The 25,952-nt window shown below is 34.1% G+C and overlaps 1 protein-coding gene and 1 long non-coding RNA gene across 14 annotated transcripts in view; one reads left to right on the top strand and one right to left on the bottom strand.

The window, feature by feature from the left end:
- IGSF10 (immunoglobulin superfamily member 10) overlaps positions 1 to 25,952 on the top strand; it is a 206,289-nt gene that overhangs the window by 3,583 nt on the left and 176,754 nt on the right. For 12 of the 13 annotated variants that reach the window (XR_012071792.1, XR_012071805.1, XR_012071803.1 and 9 more), the window contains exons 1-2: positions 475 to 538; positions 1,578 to 1,753. The gene's annotated coding sequence lies outside the window, so the exon portion shown is untranslated. Of the gene's footprint in view, positions 1 to 474; positions 539 to 1,577; positions 1,754 to 25,952 lie in introns of those variants that run through there. The other variant, XR_012071801.1, reaches the window with a different exon arrangement.
- LOC140695973 (uncharacterized) overlaps positions 21,105 to 25,952 on the bottom strand; it is an 83,592-nt gene continuing 78,744 nt past the window's right edge. Inside the window, exons 4-5 of the long non-coding RNA XR_012071844.1 lie at positions 22,186 to 22,234; positions 21,105 to 21,340 (exon numbers count right to left, since the gene is read on the bottom strand). This is a non-coding gene — a long non-coding RNA (uncharacterized lncRNA). The remainder of the gene's footprint in view (positions 21,341 to 22,185; positions 22,235 to 25,952) is intronic.

Below are 25,952 nucleotides of genomic sequence, written 5' to 3'. Positions count from 1 at the left end.
GACTTTCTCGCCAGCTGATACGAGGCACTGAGCAAGTAAAACTGGCAGTGGTGCTATGCTGCGGTGACTTCTTATGAAATTTGGAAGTTTGGAGGGATTTGGTGGGGTTTTACTTATTTATTTTTTTGATCTGGAATTAAGTCTACACAAGCAGGTAAGTTAATAGCAGTTCCGAGAGCTGTAATTCTTGGTTTATTCACTCACAATGAGTTTGTATATTAACAAATATATGCGTAGTATTGGTCACCCAACAGGGTCAAAAAAACTTTTTTAAGGGTTCCTAGGGTGCCCCAGTCCAATAGGGGCAGTCAGTGGCCCAGATAAAGGCTGTGGAGCTTAGCCTGGTTCGTCGTGTGTTGGGGCCCCCGAAGCCGCCCAAACCCAAAACCCTCACAGGCTTCACCATTGCTGCCGCTGTCGTCCTTGCCTCACCAACCCCGCCCCCTGCGCCTCACAGCCCCGCCCCACACACCTCGCTGACCCCGAGCCCCGCGCCTCACCGACCCCGCTGCCGCGCCATCTTGTTCCAAGGTCCAGGGTAAATTTTTTTTTAAGACAATTTTTTTTATATCAATTGAGCTTAGGTATTCCATGGGAAATTGATAGCTGCTTTGTCAGAGGCTTTACAACTGCCTCCTCAGGTATCTGTGATTTATTGCAGAGTTCACACAGGGCAGAAAGACAAAATTTCTAAAGGCAGTAATCCTGCTGACGGAGTTTCGCAAGCTGCTGTTCATTTCCGGCAGGCTCCAAACTTAGAAGACCCACTGGAAGAAGCCTTTGTTCATTTTGAAAAATATGCTTCACAAAATGAAAGGGACAAATGGACCATAAAAAGAGCTAAAAGAAATTTGGACTATGGGAATGACCCAACAGAGTAATTCCTATACCCTATCTGGTATTCGGTTAATAATATTGTGCCAAAGTCATCCGAATAAGAGAGGGATTTTAAAGGAACTAGACTTTTACTATGCCTAGTAAAAAGGTGAAATTATTTAAAGTATTAAAGATATGTGTTATGTATCAGAATTCTTTGAGGCCCCTTTCAAACTAAGTGCAGGAAATTTTCTCTAATCAACTGCCCAGGAACCTGGTGTCAGTTGAATTTCATTGAATTAAGGCCTGAAAAAGGTAAAAGATTATGTCTAGTTATGATGCGTGTGGTGTCTGAGTAACCCAGGGAGCAGTAAAGCCTCTTAATACACATAATTCCTACTTTGGGCACATCAGAGCACATTAGAAGAAGTCGTTTATTTCTGCTGTTGTCCAGGAATTATACAAATGTTTGCAGATTCCTATAGGCCTCATTCCTCTGGACAAGTAGAGTGAATGAGTCAAACTTGAAAAAAAAAAAACTCATTGGCAAAGATTCTGCAACCTCTTATATAAAAAAGGCTTAGAGTTTTACTGCTAGCTTTGTTAAAAATTAGAGGGACCCCTACATGCAAGCACAGATTCTCTTAAATTTATAATTGTTGAACCTATGAATTTGGGTCTGAGACTATGACCTGTGCCTGATTTAACTTAATTCTCTCATAATCATGTCCAGTACTTAAAAGGGCTTCTGTCTTTCCTAGAAACCCTGAGACATTGAGTCATAAGGACCTGGAACGACCCACCAGAAAAAGTCAACCACACCTGTTGACTAGGAGATCTCACTTGCATGAAAGTATTCCAGAGGAAAGATGGGCTGTCACTGACTGCCCTGAGAAGGACCCACTCAAGTTGATGCTGATCACCCGTGGCCATCAAGGTAAGAGAAAAACTCAGCTGGATTTGTGCTTCTCAAGGGATGCATTCCTGTAAACAACTTTCAAACTTAAGTTTTTAGGCTGATGTTGGCACTGAACTCAACTGAAAGGAGGTATTCTAGCAAACTTAATATTATTCTGATAGACTACCTTGCTGACCTATCACAGAAGGGTTATTTCAGATACTTTAAAATCACATTTCCAAGGAAACAGACATGCTTATTTGTTACATTACTTTTTCTTTGGTACTCTCCATAATGATGCCCACCATCTCAGTCAGCTCTAAATTTCCAGTATAAACGAAGTCTGGATTTAGAAATTCAACAATCTGATTATTGATAAAGTAGAATGTTCTTTGTAATAATTTTTTATAAGTGAAAATAACCGATATGCACCCAGGTACTCAAGCTATAAATTTGATGCAAAAATGTTTTTTGTTAATTGGCTTTGATTAGAAGGATGATGTAGAAAAGAAAATCATTGAATTAATAGACAGACAAATCTGGCGTTTATAGATAGAACTTCAAAAAAAGTCAACTTCATTCAATTAACTTTGGGATGCAAGTTCCCTCCAGTTCCAGTATATCTAGATAAACTAAAGTGAATGCCTGTTATAATGCAGATACAGTTGACTATTATGAGAGTATAATTATTTATTTAGACACAGTGCACCCAAAAAAAATGTGACCTATAGGGTGGGTTTTTCAAGTCTTAATCAGAGCCATATAGATTAAACATGGGAAGTTCAATATGTACTGTTCAGTGGGTGCCTCATAATGAGATTTTGATACTTGATGATGGCCATGGTTGTCTTTGTGTTTCCCATCCAGGCAAACTATTTGGAAACATACCAACAGTAAATAGTTAAATCAGAGTCTCTGTTAGTAATGCACACAATTTTTTCTTGGTCATACATTAATTTTACAAACCATGACATCTTTTTTGCTTGTACTTTCAAATAATCAACTAAGTATTTGGCAGTTACTTATGAAGTCTTACCCAATCCAAGCCTAAAGAATATCTTAACTCTGAAGACCCATAGTCTAAATTGGTAATAAAATGGTTTCCTTGTAAAGCCCAATAAATTTCTCCTGAGTTTCAATCATATACATGTCATCACATTTCTATGACAGTTTAAGATTTTTCGTAATTGTGCTGTGTTCCCAAACAATTAAGCTTCTAGGGCTTATAAATTGTGAGGAAATGACTGGAAATTATATTGGAGGAGAAATAATGAAGGATAAATATATTTTAGTAAGGTTGTTTATACAGACTCATCTCTGTGTAGACACATCTCCAGTGTAAGAATGCTCTCTTCTTCCTGGTACAAGGAGGGCACTTTTCTTAGGGGACATGTCTGTCCTGATTATAGGCAGATGGAGGAGCACAGAGAAACATCTACTGTTTCTCAGTTACCTTCAGCTCAAAATAAACCTTATACCCCAGTGGTGTATTTTGGGTTAGCTTATCCTGATTCCCTTCATTTGGAACCCCAAGATTCTATTTTCCTATTCAGTTGCCTTCTATTTTGAACTTTCTGTGTGATGTCATCTAGCTCTTTGCCCTTTCTGATGAACTATATGCTGATTCCTCTTCCAAAAATCCAGATATTTTGTAGCAGAAGTAAATTTATTGCACAAGGCTCAAATATTCAAAAATGTAACTCTGTTTGCTGTAGTAAAACTTTATTTAGCTCTTATTCATGCATAATTGCCCATAAGGGGGAATTTTAGTCTTGTTAATTCAGGGTAAACTCAGTTTAAAATTCATTTTCTCTTGAGAAACTGCTCAGTCAAAGTAGGATTCTCCCTCTCTGACTTTTCCTTCCCTCATCACCATGTGGTATTCGTTGTTCCACGTTAGATGTCAGAGGCAGCAATAATTGATCTCTGGCTGCCTTCTGCCAATATTTACCTGTTTCTAATCTACTGATTCTCAGTGCCAAAATGTGTACCTGGTAAATAATTACTGCATTTCTTTTTTCCTAGCCCTTTTATTCAACACCTTTTTTGTTCAAATTCTAGAACTTTTATTATAGTGAAATTGTAAAGACTTAAGTAAGATTATCTTTTCAACACTGTTGCTTCCTTACAGTTCACTTAAGTCTATCTTGGAACTTCTAACCATTGACAGTCTTGAATAAATTATGCCTCTAAGGTCATAAATCAGTTTAGGGCATGTTTTCAAAACCTCAGTCAAACATCACACTGTGAGTCCTCACCCAATATAAAGCAACCCCAGGTTTTGAAACCTGTTTTTTCCACTTTATTACATAACATCTTTCAGCAAATGATAGATTCACACACAAAAAGGAGAAATAGTTGACAATTTTGATTATTCAGTGAGTCAAGAAATGCTTGTTAATGTCAAGGGGACAAAAGTAAAGTAAACATTCTCTTTGTTATAATGAATTCTTTGATGACTGAAAACAAATTTTATTTGTCTCTGTCTTTCTAGAAGTTTCTGGCTTCTAGACATACATACCCTCAAAATTGAATTAAGCCAACTTAATAGGTGGGACTCTCAAAGTAAACTTTTAGCTGATTTGTATATTTACTGTCAGGATACCAAAACATATATATTAAAAAAAATCTTAGTAGTGTATAGACCCAGAACAAAAAATGTTCAGAGAAGTGAGATTTTCCGTAATAGTGCCCTCCTCTCAGCCTCGCTTGACCATCTTCACAGTATACCAATGCCTCTTTGGCATGTAGCCTCATTCATTTCTGCTTCAGGGAAAGAAGACTATGAAACTCTTTTTATAACATATCATGGTTTCTGGGTGTTCAATCAATGAGAATATGCTCACACATAACACAAGATAATTTACATTACTATTACTCTTAGGAAATCACTGAAGTCAAAGTACTGGAAAAACCTCTTACTACAAATTTTAGTTTTTTTATTTTGTAATTGAAGTAAATGTTAAATGAACCACTGAGAGGCAGTCTAGTTCCCCAGATTATCCTTTTTTCCTATGAAAAGATGGTTTTAATTTTCTTTTTGGATCCAGAGCATACTAATGTTACTCTCGAAGATTTTAGTGCACATAAGGAATGAGGAAATCATCTGCAATATCTCATTCTTCTTACATACTCTTTTTCTGTACAACCAAAAATCAAGCTTAAAATTTTAGAAACATGTCCTGGAAAATTGAAAACTGCTAAGAAAAATGGTTTCCCAGCAAGATCATAAAATGAATATTTATCATCATTAGAACTGGGATAGATCTAACATTTCTTAAGGATCTTATTTGAGCCAAGCATCTATTTTCAGCAAGGAATTTTACTAAAACAAATGCAGTGGAAAATCCCAGAAGTAAGGATTAAATGATCCACTGTGAAGGTATAAGACATTTATAAAACTAAACAAGACAAACCCAGAGTAAAACATTTTAGTTGAAGCAATGAAGAGAACTTTTTTGGTACCTGCTGCATCTGCGGGGTGATACTGTGCCACTTACCACATGGTCTCTATCAAAGAAAAACCAGAGGGACACAACCATTAAAAAAAATTTTTTTTCCTCTTGCAATGTTTTGCAAAAATGACTTCAGAATAATTAGCTACCAGAACAAACACAAAAAGTACTTAAAGTAAAAACCAAAAAAACTAAAAATATCACCACATTTCTAGTTAGTCTGTTCAAAGTGGGAAAATAGCAGTTTACTCTCTTGATTTTCATATGTGCAAGGGTCAAAGGTCATTGTATATTTTCAGTTATCAAAAGTCAGGGAGTTAATTTAGAGAAAGGGCTCAAGGCTTAACTTACTTAGGAACTAGTGCTCTAATTCATGTTTCTGCTTAATCTGTGGATACAGCTTGCTTTTTTTTCTGTTATGGGAGGTGCTTGGTCAAAAAGGCAGCAGAGCAAGCAGTCCATTTTGCTCTCTTAGTCCCTGTTTCTGATCAAATTTCATTACCACATTAAGTGGAGCTTTGACCACATATGTTTGTATAGCTATTTTCTAGTTCATTGTCAATAATTTGATGTTTTATTTGGCTGGTTTATTTATCTTATTGTAATTAATAAATAAAAATGTCCTCGTTAATATGGTTAACACAACAAGAGTGATATGAACTAGAGCTGGACATTTAATTTCTCTTCAGAGGCTTTGTAAAGGTCTGAGGTCTGTACATTAATCACTCTTATCTGCTAGTAGTACTTTTATTGCCCTTATAACTATGTATTGCAAGGCTTGGGTTCATAAAACAGCCAATGCATCTTTGGTTTTGACTGCAGTACTTATAAATGCAGAGGTATTTCTCTTTCTCTAAGATCTCCAAGGTTCCTGTCCTGCAAGAAAGTGGCATTCTTTCCTATCTGTAAGTCTTGGAATCTATAAATCATAGAGCAGGCACCAGGGAGTATATTGTGGTATTATTTCTATGTGAAAAGAATATTCTTTGTTCCTCAATAGATTTATTATGCCTTAAGATTTTAGTGAAACTCTGCAAATAATTATATTCTAATAAAAAGCCACAGGACACATTAAAGCATTTTGGCCAATATTTAATCATTATTCTGAGCAATTCTGTCAACAGAAACCAATAATATATCTTTGATTTAAACAAAATCATCTTTCTTAAGTTTTTCCAACTGTATTATTTTATTTGTTAAGGGTTTTGTTTTCAGGACTCTTACTGCATCCTAAGAAGTCAAATAAGATATCATTTAAAGAACTTTCCTAGTTTGTAGTAGGATAGCCTGTTAAAATGGATAGATCAAGAAGAAAAGTATTCTCATATTTAGTAAAAATAATTAAACACAATTAAATTTTCCCTTAAGAGTCATTCAGTCTGAGGTAATTACTTCTTACTCATTTGATCTTGGGTTTTAGGGGAGTCCACTATCACAGAGTCATCTGCACCTATACTAGGAGTGCTAGAAATACTGTCTGATAGGAAGTTATTCCTAGGACCTGTATGCTGAAGGCTGTTCCACATAGAATCAGTAGTTAAGAGTGTGTGGTCAAGTTCTTTACTGAAGTCATCATTCTTTTGATGTTTCTTCCAGTACACCCTGAACCTTGTACTAGGGGCCTTTAGGCCAGTGTGAATGAAAAGTAGAAACCACTTTTTGATTATAGGATCGGAAGACTCTCATTATTTAATTATTATAATGAACAAAATAAGAATGGGGAAGTCTCCTACTGAAGTTTCATACAAATTTTTTAACAATTCAGTAAATGATTACCCTGAGAATAAGAACATATTAATAACAGTGAGGTCACTGACAAGTCTCCAGGTCTTTTAATGTATCCCATAAAATATATGTTATAATTCTCACCAATTGGCAAGCTATTTTGAACATAGAAAATCTTTATAATCAAAGCTTATTGATAGTTACGCTGGCTGTCTTTCTACAATATAGCTGTCTTTGCACAGTGACTTAACTTTCTATTCATCCTACAAAAGTACAAATGTACTAAAACATTTATTTTGCATATAATCATTGTAAGAAAAAAGCTTCTCTTTTTGACTTGTCATCTCTTCTTATGTCTTGGGTTTGGTGAACAGGACGAGAGTAGTTTTGAGAGTAGTGTTGAAGTAATTAAAATTATGATATGATTATATATATATATATATATATATATATACACACACACACACACAATTATTTTTAGCATCCCTCCTTTTATAAAGTAAAAGTGAAAGTTACTGATGTTTAATTATTGTTTGATCTAGTAGTCTTCTGGGTATAAAGACAACTTGATAGTTTTATTATTCTGGTTTTAAGGGCTGAATTTGTTACTCTCAAAAGGAGACAATCTATGTAACAAGATTTTAAAGATAACAGTTATAGGAAATAGTTATAATCTTGATTTAGACCAAAAAAAACACAGCAGCAAGTAACAAAATATATTTAAAAACCTAGTTTTTCAAGAGTGAAATCTTGTTAAAAATTTATTCAAACATGTGAAAAAAGCACACACACACAAAATTAGTAGGCTCTTGTGTGAGATTGTTTTGATAATTAGAAGAAACTTTGCTGTCCAAGAATAGAAAAATGTAGTGCTGCTTGTCAAGAGTAGTCAGTTGATTCAGAGATCAATTTTCCTTTGAACTGTTCAGGTATTTTTTTTTCCTCTATTATCTGTAAGCTTCCTCTGTTTAACCATTTTTAACACCTTCATATTTTTATTTTAGACATATGCAAATGCACATTTAAAGGCTATTTGTTAGAATATCTCAGGATGCAAACTGCTTCCCCCCACTCTTCGTGGCAAGTAATAGGCTTGTTCAGAATGGCCAAGAACAGTAAGTCAACTTTTCCTCTCACCTGGTACACAAGGAAGAAAGGACTTGACAGGAGAAGTCCAGTATACTTTTTTGTCCAGGACAGATCACACGCACAATCTTCTGAGTAAAATTTACCTTCCCTTTCGAAAATGAAAATAGGAGGCTTACATTTCTATTAATTTGGCAGATGAAGAAAATGATGAACTAAAAAAGATAAGTGCCACCTAGGCCAAATTTCTTGACTACTCATCCTGTTTTAAAATAGTTGAGAATAGAGGTTCTACATAAATGTCTAGTGACATCCTGTTGTTTAATAAGCTAACAGTTAAGGAAAATGATCTGTCTTAAATATCACCAGGGAAAGATCAAGAACATTCATTTGGTTCAAGTTTTATGCACCAAGTCACATACAGATATGTCCTTTGAAAGTCATAACAGGTGAAATACACTGAAATTGGCAAATATGTTTAAGAAGGGTTAAAAAGAATTTTGGAAGTGAAAGTTTCAGACTTGTTATTTGCAGATTCTATACTTTGTTAACTAACCATAATTTATCTTTAAAACATCCCATAATTCTGTTAGAGTTTTTAAAAGGTTGGGGGCAGGGCGGGGGTGGTATTTAATTAATTCGATGCAGTTGGATATGACCTATACATTTTGATTTCTGTTTATCTCACAACAATACAGATACATATTTTACTATAAAAATATGCCTGGTAGTTTCAACAAATCATTGAAAGTAGCCCAAGTTGTGTCATAAAATACACACATCACCAGTTTATGGTAATTTTTAGGATCTTAACATTCCTTGGGGGAAAAGATGAGGGAGTGGAGGCTTAACCATGGATTTTTTTTTTTTTTGCAAGGATAATTGTTCTGTAGAGGAGTCCATTTAATGTCACTTGTTTTAATAAGGAATCTGTAAGTGGGACCAAAATATTTTAAAAAACTGTTTGAAATTTTTTAATACAAAAGAGAATGGCTTTCTTTCTCATCTGATATTAATTACCAGATTAGGACTTGCACAAATGGAGACAAGTAACTTGATTTCATGAACCATCTTTTGAATAAATAACTCCAAAAAAAAGGTATTCAGCTTAGATATCTCAAGTATTTGAGGCAGGCCTGGGCCAAAGTATCTTTCACCAAAAGAAGAACCAAAAAAAAAAATGCTGAATAACATCAGGAAGATGGTGGAATAGGAGGTTCCTATAGAGAAACCCTATAGACCTAATATAGAAACACCAATATTATAACTGTTTACAGAAGAAAATACCTTCACAAGAGTTCTGAAATCCAGGTGAAAGATAACAGTAATGGGGCAGAGCACAGAAACAAACAAACAAAAAAGATGCATTGGGAAGGGTAAGAATAGTTTCACTTTACCTGCATCACCCATCAGAATTTAATGCCCAAAGAGATCCCCTTGGCTCCCAAGTTCTCCCATGGGGAAAGGGAGAGTGAAGTGACCAAGGGATTTTGCTGCACACCCTGGAACACTGTGGACTCCATCAGCCAGCCCACCCAGAATCTTTGGCTGGGCTGACTAGAGAAGGGCTTTCCTTGCCAAAGCTAGCCTGCAAAGAACGGAAGAAATGTTTTTTCTTCAGATGCACAGACACCAACACAAGGCTACAAGGATCATAGACTCAGGGAAACATGAAACCACCAAAGGAACTAAAATAAAGCACTAGTAACTGCCCTAAAGAAGTAGAGATCTTATTACCTGACAACGAATGCAAAATAAGTGTCTTAAGTTCAGTGAGCTATAAGAGAATGTAGACAACCAAACGAAATCAGGAAAACAATACGTGAGAAGAACATTACATAAAAAAGAAAAAAATCATATACCCTACAGATGAGAATCATCTGTGTTGCTCAAAAAAACTATTCCTTTATATATGACATTATTGTACATTTATAAAATCATGTTTTCAAAGACTATATTGCTATTTTTGAGACACTCCTAAATCAGAGGCACTATATAGGAAATAAATTTAGAATCCGTTGAATAAAACAAATATTCAATAGTAAAATAAGTTTATCACAAAGTATCTGGATTCCAAGCAATATTAATTTGTAATGTTTTTAATTCTAATTTAAGTGAAAACAATTTTGCTTTTGTATGGATGGGAAACTTCCTGAAAACATCTTTCTCATGTTTCATTATTTCACGTTAAGCTAGTTGGGAGCCTGAGAAAAACAGGATGAGACTTTGAGGAGCATGAATAAAAATAGCAGGTCAGAGGAGGCTCAGATGATGAGATGCTCATCATGGGAAATAAACTAGCCTACTCTTGGGAGGAAAAACACCTATAAAATCATACTAAGTAGAACTGCCATTGTAAGACCACAATGTATTTCATCCTTATATATAAATAATTCTGTGTGTGCATACACACAAAACATTTTCTAGCTTTGTCAACTAAAACAGCATGGAATGAGCTACAATAACTAACCCATGAGCAATAAGCATTTTAAGTATCCAGACTGTGATCTTGAAATAACAATTCAAAGTGAAAGAAGCCAGAACATCTTGAAAAATTACTGATTCCAGTGTAAGAAATGTACTAGTTGAGCCAAGAACACCGTATCCTACCAGATAATAAGGAAGCTATCAAATATTACAAGGGTCATGTTGAAAGAACACTGAGGCCAACTTGAAGGGGTTCCCACTAACCAAATATGGACCAGTTTAATATGGAGAAGAAATACAGTTGAGTGAATTCCGTCAAAAGTATTCAAATCTGTACATTCATAATAGTATTTAAAAAGAGAACAATAAACTAGATACCTTCTGAGAATGACAGTGAAGCAGTTTGTCATCTTGAAAACTCTACATAAAGGGAAAGAAACAAGAATTTATCTTGACTTTCCCATATAAACTGTACTACTGGTCAACCTAGGACTAGGCAAGAGGAAAAGTCTCTTCATTAAAATTTTATCTAATAAATGAAAAAGAAGTAATACAATTAGAATATCACCTTTACTCAAACCCAGTTGGGGTTCACAGGCCTCGGCACTAAGCATCAGTGGTTACTCACCACAAAAAAGAGCAAAAACTAGACAGCATGTGTGTTCTGATGTAAGAACACAACCTCACCTACAGAATGGCCAAAGAGACAGAACCCAAGTTTGATCAGGACTTTCAATCTAGCTGCCAATTTGCAGGAAATACAGGAGATGGAGAAACATGTTGAACTAAGTTATAAGGGTGCAAGATGGAAATATAAAAATCAGTTCTATTTCTGTACACTAGCATGAACAATTCAAAAATAAAATTAAGATAACAACAGTTCTATGTACAACAACATAAAAAAGAATGAAATAGGAATAAATTACCAAAAGAAGTACAAAACATATTCTTTGAAAACTATGAAACATTGTTGAAAAAAATTAAAGAATATCCAAATAAATAGAAAGACATCCTCTGTTCGTACATCTTTTCTCCCTCATAGCTCAGTCAAGAAAGTGCAAAGTCCTATTCTATCTTTGTGAACATCTTGTAATATAGGAGAGTAAATAAAAAGAGTTCATTCCTCATAACAGCTCCTACAAATAAAAATGAAGGCTGTAAGATCCCAGTAGATTTATAAGCAAGTAGATAAAAATTTAAATGAGATAAAACATTTTGCCTGTTATTAGGGAAGAGTTAAGAATTCCCATTGCTAATATGAGTGTAAGTTAGTACAATATTTTTGGAGAAATGATTGCATCAAGATGTTGACAAATGTTTTTATTTTTTGATCCAGTAATACATTAGGCTTTTATATACAAAGAAAACTATTTTGTGTGTAATGTTCATCATAGCCATATTTATGAGATAGGAGAATTATTATTGAACTGTTTCCAGTTCTCCTAACAGTTCAATAATAGGGGAATGCAAAAGCAAAATATGGTACAGCTATGTGATATAATACTACATAGCCACTAAAAAAATACTTCAAAGAATGTTTAGTAATGCAGAAAAATATTTAGATTAAATGTTAAGTGAAAATAGTTAGGATGAAAATATCTTTACAGAATCTCAGTGATAAAAATATGCATAAAAAAAGCACAGAAAAATGTTAATATTAGTAATGGTTACGTTTGATGAGAAGAAATCCATGTGATCATTTTTCTTCTTTCCAACATAAATGCTTTTATATAATTAATATATACTAACTACAAAGAAACACGCACATACACAGGATTTTAAGGAAAACAAATGACATGAAAAATAACCTGCTAAATGAAAAAAACAGGCATAGTACTTTTTAAAATAAAATTTGCTTGACTGTTTATTGGCTGACTTGTTGCTTGATGTACAGGGATTTTTTTTTTCCAAGTTAATCTCCTTAACTTTATGCTCAAAGTGACCTTCAGTTTATAATTCTGAGACCATAAGGAAATAAACTTTCTTTACTATCTATGACCATTAAAGGAATGTGCATAATTCTTAGGCGTAATTCCAGAAATGATTACTAAAATTTAAAATGTATTTTAGGCAGAATTCCATTATTCAGTAATCACATGCAATTAAAAAAAAATCAAATCCAAATGTTACTGATTCATTGACACTTACATCATCAAATAACTGAATTCACTTTTAAGGGAGATTTAGTAATTTAGAAGCATTTAAGTATATTTCATGAGCTTATATTTTCTTCAGTATTATTGTAATGTCTCAAATTAACGCTGTGCATGCTGTCTCATGATTACAAAGAATTTAACTTATGGCTGAGTAATCCCCACTCAAAACATAATTTTCATTATTCAATCTTGATTATCTCAATGAAAAAGGAAAGGCAAAGATCAAAGTACAAAAAGAGTTGAAATACTACACTGTTATATTGGTTGATTTATATTATAAAAGATAAATATACAGCAACTGCATTTTGCTCAGAGTCACTCAGCTTGAAAGAGGCACAGCTTTTTCTTTTTTATTGAGGCTACCAATATTTTGATAAATGAAGATGTACCCAAACAAGTCTATAAAAACAATTTTATTTAAATGTTTACACTTAACATAAAAATTTATAGTATGATATAATTGTACTATTTTAAAGATACTTAGGAGATTTATAAAAACATTTATTCAACATATGAGAAGTGTAGTATGGTCCATATGGACACAAACATGATGAAGGTCATCTTCTTTTACACTGTCAGAATATCTCTAGAACTACATGTAAAATTTAATTACATGTAAACCTTTAGCTCAGGGTACCTGGCTCCAAGGAAGTTGCACTTTTCACTCATGATGCAGAAGACTTTCAGGCAGTAAAGCTTCCTGACCAACACAGACATTGAAAGCAGTACTCAGACTCTTTTAATCAGCTAGTCTAATAGCTGGAAAGGCAATAAGTACTACAGGGTCCAAGGCTTCCAAGAAGACAAAGTGAAGAGACCAAAGAATAATGTGATGAGGAAGTAATTGAAGTAGACTGAAATAGAGGTCTTGGCACCTTCCAAGACCAGTGGAGCTCCAGGAAATGCCAAAGAATGGCTCTACACATAAAGGCTTAGGCAGGGTTCCATAAATTTAAATAAAGAAGAAAGCATCAAGAGATACAGGAGAATTTGGTGGACTTCTAACATCTCAGTTCAGATGTTGCCCCTTCAAGGGGGTCTTCCTTTGCCAAAAACATTCAGAGGAACAGAGGTAACAGATACATCATAAAACCAAATAAATAATACAAGTGACCATTTCAGTTGCATGAGAAAAGCCTGAATCATACAGCATCAATATGTTGCTATTCAAAATGTGGATTTTAGACCAAGATGGACATCACCTGGGAGATTATAGATTCCAGATTACAGGCCATCCTGGTCCTCCTGTATCAGATTATGCATTTTAACAAGAACACGAATTAATTCATAGACACACTAATGTTTGAGAAATGCTCTGCTAGAGAGATGCTCCTTCACCTTGTTTAAAGCATAGATATATGGAATCATATAGTTAAAAGCTAAGGAATATTTTAGTCTCAAAAGTTTCGAGCAAGGTGATCAATATTTTGTTTCCTTAAGCTATAATTTACAGGACTCTAACAATATTTCATTATTCAAGTTACTAAATCTATAGATATAAAACTATAGAGAAGCTTTGTATTTATTGAAATTCTTGGGTAAGCGTAACATATGCTTAATGTGGTAGAAAGTATTAAAAGAAAGAAGTTCAATAGCCTCAAAAACATGATTACTGTGATCAGAAGACTATAGACACCCAGAAAAAAATTCTATATAAACAGATATAAATACATAGAAAGAGGAGTAAATATACTCAAACATTTGAAGATAAGAAAGCTACCTTGAATCAGAAATAGAAAAAGATATACGGGAAAAAAGGGGGAGAAATAAAAGAGTTGCTTGAACTAAGGAAAGATATGGAAGAAAAAGACAATTATCTCAGAAATGAAAGATATAAGATGCTTAAGGCAGAATCATGTCAAATGAAAATGTAATAAAGGTCATTGAAGAAAGGCAGGAAAATGACCAAGAGGGTGAAAATGACATGAAGAAGTAGAAAGAGCCACAGAGAACATATCAGCAGTCACTGAAAAAGCAAGACTGTAGAACAGAAATAATATGTAAAACTATAGTCCAAGACAAAGTTCCAGAAATTAAAAAAAAATCACCTAAATCTACACACTGAAAAGTTTCACTGAGTAGCTGGCAAAAAAGATGAAGGCATTTTCCTAGTAAAAAATAATTAGATTTCAAAGATAAATGTAAAATCTTCAAGATCTCCAAGGAAGAAATTCAAATAGTTTACAAAGTCAAAATAATTAGATTGACAGACTTTTTAAAACCAAATACAGAACAACTATGAGTCAACTTTTATAAATACATTCAGTAAAAGAAAATAGGAAAAAAGGATTTTATGTCCAAAAATCTGTCCTTCAAATACCAATCATAGTAAAATTATTTCTAACATATAAAAACAGAAGAGATGCATTCAGCCCTTCTTGAGTAATTCACAAGCAAATGAACTTCAAGCAGTGATTGGGAAACCTTCATCAAAAAGATCAATAATAAGTATTAAAATATATAAATACACAGATAAGACTAAAACAGTATAGGACAAAAGTGGGAGACTGATGTACAAATGTTACATACTGTGACATAGTAGAAGTTAAGCAACTGACAAAATAAAGTAGAACAAAGAAGGAAAAAGGAAAACAGAAAAGGCTCATTGCTGTATAGGCAATAGATGAGCATTAAAAAATGATGAAAAAATAGAATAAACCAGTTAGTAAAAGTTTAGATAAGAAAACAGGAAACTAAATATATTTTTAAAAGGAATAAATACAAAAGTAACCACAAGAACAAAAATCCAAACCTTCCTAAACACACATAATGAGCAAGCAACATAAATAATATACATCTCAAAAAGACACATAGCATACTATAATATATGCATAAATACTAAAAAGTATGCATAATTACAAAATATGACAATTGAAATCAAACATATCAGTCATATCAATAAATGTGAATGGATTTAACTCACTTATTTTTTAAAAATTTCATTTTGACTCACAAAACAAGACCCAAATATACACTGTATACAAGAGACAACTCTAATCAAAGTAACTCAGACAGGCTAACAAATAAATAAATGGACTTCTGCTTCCAGGAAGGTGGGAGAGACACACTTTTTTCTACTTCTCCCATTAAGTACAACTTAAAGTTCTGAACATTATGTATAAAAGAGAAGTAAGAAGTCTCTGAACGGTGGAAAGAAGGCAGACCAGCTAGGGAGCTCTGGACCTAAGGAACACATGGTGGTGCATTCCTTGGGTTTTCTTTTTTGGCTCATAAATACCAGACTTGGATCTGAAAAAACAGCAGCCTAGGAAATCCAGGGAGCATAGACAAAAACACACAAAAAAACTGCTCTCTCTAGCAAAGGACTAGAAAAGGGGCAGCTTAGCAAGACATAAATGAATAGATAATAACTACTCTATTCCAGTCAAACAAAACAGGAAAAAAAAAAGCGTGGCTCACCCCAACCCATGCCAAAAAAGGGCAGATGGGAGCCTAGACTTCCACCATCACGTGCTTTTCCACACACAACAAAGACTATAAAATAAATCAATATCAATTAGCCTGTCATACATAATACGACTCACTCTTGGTGTTTCCTTTTTGTCAATGCTGTCTGCTGTTGAGCCTCCACTTTTGTGGACCTCTTGTCTACTTGTCCCTCTGTCCACCTCATGAAGTTGGCCTTTGCTTTAGATCTGTGGGATGTAACAGCTAGTCAGTTTTGGACCCTGCTCTTCAGACTGACCTCAATGCCCTCCACATTCCAAAATTACACCCAAAATTATATAGAGTCTCTAAATGGGCTTTAGCTTTTTATTTCCCAATTGTTTTTAAAGTTGTTGAAACAATACCATTTTTAATAGACTGCTTGTTGAAAGGAGGAAAAAAAAACATGGAAAAGAAATAAAAGCTAATATTCAACACATGTTAAAAACCACCACCACTAAATATTTGAGAGTTATTTGCTTATGTAAGGGGAAACTTCACCTAAGCTACTGCAGATAATTTTCAAATGATACTACATAATATTACCCAAAATTGGGAATTGGAATAAAATGCTTATTTTCTGATCATGTGAGATTTCTCAGAAATCCAGACATAGAATAATGTCTCTTCAGGAAAGATTGTATTAAAAGATATTTTTAAAGTTCTCAAAAAAAAATCAAAGTCATATTTTACATCTAATAAAATAAAGTATTTCTTGAATTTGAAACACAATGTTATATTTGTATTATCTGCTCAACTGTGAGATGACTTCGGGATAATAGCTTCATGAAAAGATAAAAATCATTGATTTATCTTTTCTTCAATAGGACACCATAGGCACAGGCCACAAGAGAAAGAAACAAATTGGACCTCATGAAAATTTTAAAATTTGTGCACCAAAAGACAATATCAGCAGAGTAAAAAGGCAGTCCACAGAATGGGAGAAAATATTTGGAAATTACATATCTGATAAGAGATTAATATCCAGAATATATAGAGAATTCCTGTAATTCAAAACTTAACAAAAGAACTTTATTCAAAAATAGGGAAAGGACTTGAATAGACATTTCTCCAGAGAAGATACACAAATGGCCAGTAAGCACATGAACAGATGTTCAACATCACTAATATTAGGGAAATGCAAATCAAAACTTTAATGAGATACCATATTACACCCATTAGGATGGCTGCTATAGGACAAAAACAGAAAATATCAAGTGTTGGCAAGGAGATGGAGAAATTGGAATCCTGTGTACTCTTGATGGGAATGTAAAATGCTGCAGCTACTGCAGAAAACAGTATGGCAACTCCTCAAAAAATTAAAAATAGAATTATTGTATGATCCCACAATTCCACCTCTGGATATGTATATACGCAGAAGAATTGAAAGTAGAGTCTCAGAGAACACATACAACCATTTTCATAGCAGCATTATTCACAATAGCTAATAGCTATTCACATGGAAGCAACTCAAGAGTCCATGGATAGATGAATGGATATGCAAAATGTGCATATGCATACAATGGACTGTTATTTGGCCCTCAAAAAGGAGAAAATTCTGACAGGCTACAATGTGGATGAAACTTGAAGACATTGTGCTGAGTTAAATAAGCTAGTCATATACACACACACAAAAACATACTGTGGATTCCACTTATATGAGATACGTACAGGACTCAAAAAATCATAGAGACAAAGTATAAAGTATCTGTGGGACATTTAATAAGCAGTTAGATGTCATTATCAGAGGAGTAGATTGGACTAGAAATAAACTTTAAATAAACTTTAAGCTCAGTAGGTCCCCAAATAATTGATTTATCCCTCAATTTATTCTTACACCTATTTTCTCTGTCTTGATTTTAGTACCTCATCCAAGTCTATTTTACAAGTTTAAAACTCTTTCTCTTTTCCTTCCCCAAACCTGGTTGATTCCTCATCTAATTTTACATCAGTAACTTCTCTTCATTTCAGCTCTCACTCATCCCTAATTATCTCTCCTGAGTTCCTGAAATGCTTCCTCAGGGGACTTCATGTCTTTCATTTCTCCTCCCTTCCCATAGCCTATCCTCCAAACTGTTCCTAGCACTATCTTTTTAAAATACTGGTCTGTTCTTGTTTCTAACCTTGGTGTCATCAATGACTTTTCATTACTATCAGGGTAAAAATCTGTATTTCTTAGTATGATACTGTTTACTTTTCCAGACTTATCTCTTACTACCTTCCCCCTTAAGGAGAGGAAGCTTTTTAATTACCTTTGTTTCTCCTAATACAATGTTCTATAAAAGCAGGCACTTAATAAATGTTTTCCAAGTAAAAGAATAAAGAATGAATGTTTTCCTTAACAAATAATATTATTTTGTGCTCCTAAAGTCTTTTGCACCAGTCTAGAAAAACTTTACACCCCACACCACACTGCTGCTCTCCACTATCTCTAACATTTACCTATTTGTCCTTCCATACCCAGTTCAAGTGTCACTTCCTCCAATAGTCTTCACTCACCCCTTCCTTCCAAATAGAGTAAGTCAATTCCTCTTCCCTGGTACCATTATACTTTATCATGGTGATGCTATTCCATGTAGGAACAAGGGATTATATTTGTTTGCATCTATTCTCTCTTAATAGGCTTTATGTTAGTATTTCAACCAACTCATACATTCCTGAAGTTTAGCATAGAGACTATTAAGTAGTAACATAGAAGGGGTACAACAGATGACTTTTTACAGAATAAAGGAACAAAAATATGAATCAAACTATAAGAAATTTGATATGGGAGATTTACAACATACATCATTATAGTACATCTAGTGCCTATTAGAATATTTGGAAATATTCTAATTGTTAACATAGATTTGCTGCACTTTCAAGAAATGAAAAATAATTCCGTGATCAATAAACTTCCAAGCCTAGGATTTTTGAAAAATATTCCAAAAACCTAGAAATAATTACAGTAAGGAGAATGACATCAATAGAAAGAAATAAAAACAGGAAAAGGAGATACTTCTCTTACCAAAAAAAAAAAAAAAAAGACTAATTTAAATGTGGGACTAAAACTCATTTTTCAAAGTCAGAAATCTTGGTTATGACTTCTATTGCTTATTTTTCTAAATTTCTTCTCTTCTCATCTTGGAACTGAAGTGGAAGTCTCATTGTACCATTTTATGGTCTAAATACTAAAATAGCCTAACCAATTTCTAGACCAAACACACTCCACTAAGCTTTAGATCAGGATGCCAATGCTTGCCCAAAAGTAACTCTAACTGCTCATCCATCACAAATCAGTGGGTAATAAGAAGTATTTAGAATCTGGGTACACATAAGTTTTGCTCTGAAGAGTCCAAGGTTTGATTTTAAACAGGACACATTCAAAATTGTAGAATAGATAAACAAGATTACACTGTATAGCACAGGGAAATATACACAAAATGTTATGATAAATCACAGAGAAAAAAATGTGACAGTGAGTGTGTATATGTCCATGAATGACTGGAAAATTGTGCTGAACACTGGAATGTGACACAACACTGTAAAATGATTATGAATCAATAAAAAAATGTAAAAAAAAAACATAAACAGGACACATTCCTTCAATAGTAAGTCAGAATGTTCTTACAGCAAAGGAGAAAGAGTTATTTGTAGGGTTACGAGCAAAAGGAGATAATAGTGTCTGGCATGTGGTAGATGGTGGATAAATGTTTGTTAAATAGGTCTGCTGATTATTTGTGATTGAATAAAATTCAATATATCTGTTAATTCCTGTTTACAATCTCTTATGTAACAGACAGGATCTGAGAAGAAATCCTTACTCACCAGAGTGCCTTTTCCTTATAGAAAGACTCTATAGTAACTCCTTCTCTGACAGATGAACACTATAAAATTATTTTTTATAAGGAGAAATTGTTACATGTGAAAGCTATAAAATAAAATGTTACTTGAATTATTAGTAACATATAATATATATACACAATATGCATTACATATTTAACTCATAAATGCATCCCTCAGTGTCAAGGAGAAAGTGAGAGTTGAGATAATGCTTATAAGGAAGTAAAACAGAAGTCGGTCCAGAGTTGAAGAAAGAATGTTTTCTGAGGAGACTCCATGGACAAGCAGAGAAGAGAAGACCCGTCTACTGGGAAGGCTCCTACAGCTAGAACAAATATCTGAGGCAACTCTCAGTTGAGGAGATAAGACATTGATCACCACCTACAACTCTCAGCCATACCTGCCTTAAGATGAAGCAGCTTTATATGGACCCCTTTCACTTCAGAATTCTTGGAGGATCACCCCCTGAAAGGTTCCAGGAAGCCCCTTAGACTTGTCTAGTCATCCTACAGCATTCATTTTTCAGTTACCTCTCTTAAGAACCCAAAGCCAAAAAGGAGTAATGCATCCATACCACTATGCTGCCTCCTGTCTTCTTTATTCCCATCATGGGGACAATGAGAAATCTAAATTATCGCTTAAAGCCCCTTCTGTAATTTTTCATTTGTCTATAAATAGCCTTAGAACAAAATGATCTGCCAGAAAGAAAATCTAAGGAAACTTCAGCAGATATTTGACATCTGCATCAGAGAGCCTGCTTATAGCTTTTCAGAGCTTAGGAGCCAAGCTTTGATAAGAATCAAGAATAGCTTTTCCAAAATTTCCATAAAGGACAAATAACACCTCCTTGGCCTGGACCTGATCACCACTGAATATGGAAACCCTTCTTTAGTCCTTTAATCTGTTGAGTGCTCTTATTCTATGATTTACTGAAGGCTTTTGTTACATAATTTGTTGAGGGCTTACTGAACAAAGGCCAGATGCCAAAATACAAGCTTTACATACGTTTACTGCTCCTGTTTTGCAGGAAAAATTTTAAATGAAGTTCTTCCATACTTCTGCAAAAGCTTTTCTTGGTATTTATATTGCTCCTATGTAGTGAAATAAGACACAGCATTGTAAGTGTATTTATTTCACCTTTATGATTGAAGATATTTTTCTTTCTAGCACTACACTAGTTTAACCTATCTTTGGAACATCCACAAACAGATCATACAAATTATCACCAGCAGAAATGAAGGCTAAAAAGTTAAGCCAGAAAACAACCGAGGGTTGATCTAAAGTTTATTTTGGTTGTTAACAAGTTTATGTTTCAGTGCCAAGATGACTGTGGAGGTTATGGAGGAAAAAAGGAGTAAATGATGGTGTGTGTTTTCATTTTGTTTTTGATCATTTTAATTCTATTTCCCAAATTGCTCCAAAAGTACATTCACCGTTTATCTTCAAAACAACTTTCTTTTACGTTCTGTTTATTGTTCCTCCTTGTAGTGTTCATTTTCCGTTTCCACCTACAAATGTTTGAGTTAATAGGGAGGGGAGAAAAATGAGGCTTAGAAAAGTTTAATGATAGTAAAATGGATTTCTCAGCTATTAAATTAATTTTCTTTTGTCCATGCTAAGGTCAACTGCAAATGTTATTTGGGTTTTTATGAAGCCAATTGTAAGAAAACTTACTGAATAAAAATAACGTGGCATCATCAAAATGGCTAAATAGGAATTTTCTACTATCTTCCTCCCCAAGGAAAATAGATTTTTGACACTCATCCACAAATGAGAGAGCCTTTGTGTGTTTTCAGAGTTTAGCAGAGAAGATCCAGCATATCAATGGAACAAAAAAGTCTAAGGTTGGACACATTGAAGAGGGTAAGAGGAACAGTTTTACCTTACCTGTGTCACCTCCCCCAGGGTGACACAACTCAATGCCAAGAGAGACCTTCTCAGCCCATGATTTCTGCCACAGGGGAAACTGAGAACATGTGAATAAGCACCTAATTTCCCCAGCTGTGTTGATCATTGCCATTTCTTTCTTGCCCCACCCACAATACTGAGTCATGAACTGCACAACTAGGGGTCAGTGAGCTGCTGGGAGAACAGCAGCTTGGGCTACGAATGAAACATATCAAAGAAATGCAGATCCTACTAACTGCTTTGCAGACTCCAACAGGAAGTCCACCCATGAGCCTCTGGGGTTGCCTCACCTGCACATCATCCCATCTGGCCCATGGGCTTCTCCAACACTCCATGTACTTCACCCCTCCACACACCCCATGGCCACCTTCCTCTGTGTGCCCCTAACAGCAGTAAGAGCAAGCCTTTGCAGACAGCTGGTGAATGTGTTCAGAAAGAGACTCACCTCTGCAGGTCTGGGGAAGAATACACAAACCTGAGCATTTAGCACCACCCTAGGGAAAGCAAGCAAGAGACTATGAGCACCTGGCCTGGCTTTGCAGGACCCAGAGAAGGCATACAATTTTGAGAATTCCTCTCAAGAAGGTACAAGAAATATAAAGTGGGCATATCCATGTAAAAGATCTGAGAAAGCCTCAGAATCTTTAATAGGGAAGTAAAAAAGTAAAAATTTTATATGAGATCAAAAATAAGTTGCTATCAACCTACAATAGACTGTTTTATCTATAAGATGTTTTATGTAAGCCTCATGGTAACCAAAAAGCAAAAACCTACAGCAGATACTCAAAAAATAAAGGTTAGAGAATCAAAGCATACTGTTACAGAAAATCATGAAGTTACAAAAGACAGCAAGAGAAGAAGAAACAAGGTGACTACTAACAGTCAAAAAATAATTAATAAAATGCCATTAGTAAGTAAATGGGTTAAACTGTCTAATCAAAAGGTACAGAGTGGCTACATGGATTAAAAAAATAAGACACAACTATATTCTGCTTGTAATAGACTCATTTCTGTTTTAAGGACACACAGTTTCAAAGTGGGAGAATGAAAAGTAGTATTTCATACAAATAGAAACCAAAGAAAACAGGGGTAGCCAGTCTTATATCAGACAAAATAGATTTTAAGTCAAAAATTGTAACAAGAGACAAAAAAGGTCATTATACAATGATAAAGGGGTCAATTTATAATGAGAATATAACAATTCAAAATATATATGTACCCAACATTGGAACACCTAAATATATTAAGCAAACAGTAGCAGATCTAAAGGGAGAAACAGAGAGTAATAGTAGGGGACTTCAATACCCGACTTCTCGCAACAGACAGATTATCCAGACAGAAAATTAATAAGGAAGAACACTGTAAAAATTCTCAAATATGTAGAAATTAAACTTATGGGAAGCAGGGAAAAAAACAGTTCTAAGAGGGAAGTCTATAGTGATAATCATCTTCATTAAGAAAAAAGAAAGACTTCAAAAAAACAGGAAAACCTACTAATTTAAGAGAAGGAAAGAAATAACAAAGATCAGAGCATAAATAAATGAAATGGAGACTAGAAAAATAACAAAATATCAACAAAACTAAGCTGATTTTTTTAGAAGGTGAATAAAATTGACAGACATTTAGCTAAACTAAAAAAGAGGGAAAAAAGTATTATATACTTGAAAGTTGCTAAGAGAATAGATCTTAAATGTCTTTATCACACATACACACACAAGAAGGTAGTCATGGAAGGTTATGGATGTGTTAGCTAAGATTATTGTGGTAATCACAGTATGTAGGTGTGTGTCAAGTCATCACGTTGTACACCTTAAACTTACACAATGTTGTATGTCAATTATATCTCAGTGAAGTTGGGGAAAAAAAATGCATTTTTTTTCACTAAGACTTAATTACTTGTGAGAAAGTTTTGCCCTTTCAAATTAATTAAAGGCAAATAGGATTTTAAAAATAATAGTTTCTACAAGGGGAAGGGTACACTAGATCTCTGTACTATCTTTGCAATTTCCTATGAATCTATTTCAAAATAAAAAGTTAAAAATATATAATAAAGATAGAGAAAGCAAAATATTCTTTGTTGAATTTAATAATGGGTATAGGTGTTCATTGTGTTATTATTTTTAATCATCTATGTTTGGAAATTTTCATAATACAATTTGACCAAGAAGAAGAAGAAAACATTTATTAAAAAGTCAAAAATAATTACTCAACTCTGAAATTCACTAATTTTAATTGTGTTTACATACATTTTCTGTTTTAAATTGATTTTCATCCATTTAACTTTTACATATATACCATGTTTTTTCAAATGGATGATTATGGAGTATTAATACTCTAAGAAAAAAATGAAAGAAAAATTAAGAGAGAACAGAAGCACACATAAGAAGTCAATTTGATTCTTCAAAATTCACTTGAAAATGGCTTTCTCGGGGCTGTTTTATGAAGTGAATTTCCTACTTATCCCCTTCCTATGTGTAATTTTCAGGGCTTGATCCCACTTTTTTTTTTTAATACCGTTTTCAGGGCTCAGAACACAAAATCCAAGTTGATTTAGTTTGGCTTTAGTTAGAAATTTCAAGCTAAAGTGGTTAGCATCCTGCTGAGCTTTCTTTTTTTCTTTCTTCGTCTCTACTTTCCTGCCCCTCCTTCTAAGGATGACATATGACTCTAATCCTTAATAATTAGAAAAAGAGTTGACTTTCATTTGTTTCTTAAAATGATATTTTGAAGATAACGACAGAGTAACCCAGGACTGGGTGGTTTTAGAGAAAGGCAGTATGAATGTTATGTTACTCAGCAAAGTATTCCAAGGTTGTATCAGTACATTTAGGGGCCTGACATAGAGGCTCTCTAGGACTTTCAAATGACACTAAAGTGCTTTAAGAACCTAAAACACCTGAGCTGTGTGCACCAATCTCACTCTTTACACAGAAGACTGAAAAAGAAGCTTCTGAGACTGGAAATCAAAAGACAAAGATAAAAAACATACTCAAGAGAGTCTGGAAACAGTTTTCCTGTATCTTTGTAAATAAGGCATGCTTGAAAAAACCCAGATTAACTTCAGCTCTCTTTGGTCTAACCTCCCTCAATATCCAAGAAAAAGTCACTCAACCTGGAACACAAAAGACCTGCTTCACTTTGACAAAATTGCTCATCTCCCATATGCGAATAATATTTTCCAAAACTTCACTGTGAAACAGGATAATGTATCTCAAGGAAGATAAAAATCATTAATACTTTGAGACAATACAACAGAACAATCCCAGGAATGCAAAATACATGTATGTTTATTTTCTGTGGGTCTCTCTTAGTTTTGCCTTCCTGTTTTCAATAGTTTGTTCTTTGAGACATGTTACTAAGGATTCAAGAATATATTCCTGACTTCTGGCCTGGGTTTAAAATCCTGAGTGCCCTGAAATTACTCTTTTTATACCATCTTATATAGAATTGCAAATGTATTTGTCAGTCTCTCCCCTTGAAAGTAAGAGTAATAATTTTTCAGGACTTTAGGGAAAATAGGTACAGCTACCAGAACATTTATTCCTTGAATGGGAAATTGTGCAGTTGATCAAAAAAATTTTGTTTAAAGAGAATTTTTTAAAAAGATGTTCTATTACAGCAGAACCTATACCAAAGCCAGTTGAGTGACCTGGATTTCCTTTTCCTTTTCACAGAAAATTTGCTTGTCAATTAAAAAACTACACTGTAATCATTATTATAAAGAAGTGAAAACAAATTCTCATAACATAAAACCAATGTATTAATGAAAAACAAACTCTGAGGAAGAGAAAGTTAACAGATATGTGCCCTAGCCCTGGTTTATATCCATACTTCCAGGTTGCATTATCAGTGTTTCCCTTTTACCAGAGGGAGGAAGGAAGGAAGCAAGGAATTAAGAAAGAAAGAAGGAAAGAAAGAACTGTTGTGATTGTAATCCAGAATTTTGTGCACACATTTAATGTTCAGAGAACTGTAGATTCTCTGTTTTGCAGCTATCCCTAATATCAACCAGCTGGGATTTAATATTTTTAGGTCATCTTTCTTAGTTTAAAATAATACATCTTACAAACTCACAGACATAGAGAACAAACTATTGGTTAACAAAGTTGGGGGCCAAAATAGGTGAAGGAGATTAAGAGATAAAAACTACCAGTTATAAAATAAATTGTAAGGATGTAATGTACAGCACAGGGAATATGGTCAGTATTTTAT

The sequence above is a fragment of the Vicugna pacos genome, chromosome 1 (assembly GCF_048564905.1).
Source record: "Vicugna pacos chromosome 1, VicPac4, whole genome shotgun sequence".
NCBI lineage: Eukaryota > Metazoa > Chordata > Mammalia > Artiodactyla > Camelidae > Vicugna > Vicugna pacos.
This window is presented reverse-complemented; position numbering and strand designations above follow the sequence as displayed.